Here is a 2,390-nt window from a genome sequence, read left to right on the forward strand (position 1 = left end):
AAGAAAGACAAATTGTAATGGTGCACAGTTTTGATCTTCTAAAACATTTTCTTCCCCTGAACAGGGGGCAACTCTCTTTCTAGGACTAATAACTCACGAAGCTCGAAGCACTGAACTTTTGCCACTGGCAAGCTATTTGTGAAAGACAGACTCACATTCTTTTTGGCCGATTCCAAACTAAAAAAAAAAAAAGAAAAAAAAGGAAAAAAAAAAGAAAATTGGCTACAGACAGCTTATCCCAAGGCCAGGTTTGTGTTCAGGCTGAGATGCGAAGAAAATGCAGGCAGTTAGGAGCGAGGGTTTCTTAAAGAAAGGTGAGCACCAGCAAGGGCCCAACCATGTTGCCACCACTCCGGCGGAGAGCGGCTGCGATCTCCTGCTCTACACCTTCCTCTGCCAGTCCAGACTGCCATTAAATATTTTTTTTTTTTAAATTTAATGCCCATTGGGCAGGTTTTAATCTAGCCAGTTCATATTTAAACTGAACTAATTTATTTTTAGCTCTAGCAAGTACAACACACAAAACCCCAGCATTAAACATCATCATCCTGGAAAAACAAATACAGATTTAAAACATAGGAGAGCTTAAAAATAATAATAATATTTACTGCAGCCCATCAAGTTCAATTACATATTTTTGATGTTAATAAACTACAACCACAGCAACAGTAATACACTAATTCCTTAAAAGTCAATGAAAGAACCAAGTTGTAAGAAACATTAACCTGGTAATGGCTGGTTGAAAATTGCACTATGTTGAGGATTCAGTGATGGATAATGCTATTGTTTCTACACTAAAACGTATTTTAAAGGCTACATGACTCAAGCCAATAAAATTTGTTAATCTATGTATTTAATCTACCATCTTAATTGTGCAAAAATGGATTTTTTCTTCAAATAATTTGTACATAGTGTGAAGTGTCTACATTTAATAACCAGAATATTATTTAATCATTCTATAGAACTTGTACACAATTATAAATGATTTGTTGTGCAATATTTACTTTGATTTTTATTCTGTCCACCTGCGAAATGCTCCAGTTTTGCTCATTAAAAATAAGCTAAAAGATCAATTAGCAACGCTGAAAAGTAGTATTTTTTCCTCAGCTATTTTGGAACTGAGCAGTGATCAAACACAGCACAGTTCAGTTTTAAATGATAAAAAAAAAAATCTTACAAAGATAATCAGCAATTCCCATCCTTGCAGGAATCTTCACATTCACAGAAATGTCAAGATTTATTTTATTTTATGAGGGTAAACAGAAAACAAATAAAAATATGTCTTCAAGAAGACCAGTAACGTTTAGTCAGTCGTTATTTGTAAAGCAAAGTGGATAAGATATGTACACCACGTTAATATAAAAATGTTTTGTTTAGTTTATCATGGAAAGTATCTGCGGTACGAATCTACACTTTTTTTAATCTAAGGCATCATTATTATCATGACAGATAAAACAAAAAAATAAAATGAACCTTAATGAGATACAAAGAAATCAGGTGTTAAATCCGTAGCTGTTGCAAACTGATTTAGTCTAATAAAATGAGCAAAGCTACACCAGTTCACCAAAGTAAAAATGTAGGTCAAAAATACACTGTAAAAATGATAGATTGCACTGTGTAAACCTGATAGTCAGAATTCTACAATTAAAAGTATGGCAATGGGGAAGAATTTAGAAAGATTAAAAAACCAAACCAAACCCAACCCAACCCAGTTCTGGATCACACGTGAGTATACCATGGGAAAAAGGTCACTGACCCTAATTTTAATAGAAAAAATATTTTAGAAAGCTTGAATCTCATGCTCAGAGGTAGGTCTGCTGGAGATGTCTTCATTTCTGCCAGTATGAAATCTGGGCCCACGGAAAATAGTATCAAGTTACCAAGAGTTTCTTTAATGATTAAAAAAGCTTGTTTTCATGAGATGTTACTCCCTTGTATGTGACATATTATTGCAAAATAACGGTGGGATTCAAAAGATGTCTATGTTCACATTAGAAATAAACGGCACTTTGGGAAAATAAAAACATGCACAGTACAAAGAAAAAAGCTTCTGCAAAAGACAAATCATTTTTTTTTTCATAAATGAAACTAGAATTAGGTTTACAGTTTCCGTACTTTCTTGCTCCTAAGAAAATCCAGTCAGTGTTTATTTAAATAGCTATAATTGACCATTCTCTGGAAATATTAAGTCACAATTATATCACACTATTTCTGTTTCTGCGCAAAAGGTTCAGGGCTTTTATACCAGAAATGGAACACAACACTACCTTCAGGGATTTTAATAAATGTAGGGAACACTGCTAGCAAAAGAGTTGCTGTCCAAATAGACTGACACACACAGGCCAATGTAGCCTCTAATGACAGAGTAAGATAATGACAGGCCCCACTCA

The 2,390-nt window shown here is 34.1% G+C and overlaps 1 protein-coding gene across 1 annotated transcript in view; it reads right to left on the reverse strand.

Moving 5' to 3' along the window:
- Positions 1-2,390, reverse strand: part of METAP1D (methionyl aminopeptidase type 1D (mitochondrial)) — a 32,517-nt gene that overhangs the window by 12,002 nt on the left and 18,125 nt on the right. The gene's annotated exons all lie outside the window — the stretch shown is intronic.

Source organism: Pygoscelis adeliae, unplaced genomic scaffold (assembly GCF_000699105.1).
Source record: "Pygoscelis adeliae isolate BGI_AS28 unplaced genomic scaffold, ASM69910v1 Scaffold160, whole genome shotgun sequence".
NCBI lineage: Eukaryota > Metazoa > Chordata > Aves > Sphenisciformes > Spheniscidae > Pygoscelis > Pygoscelis adeliae.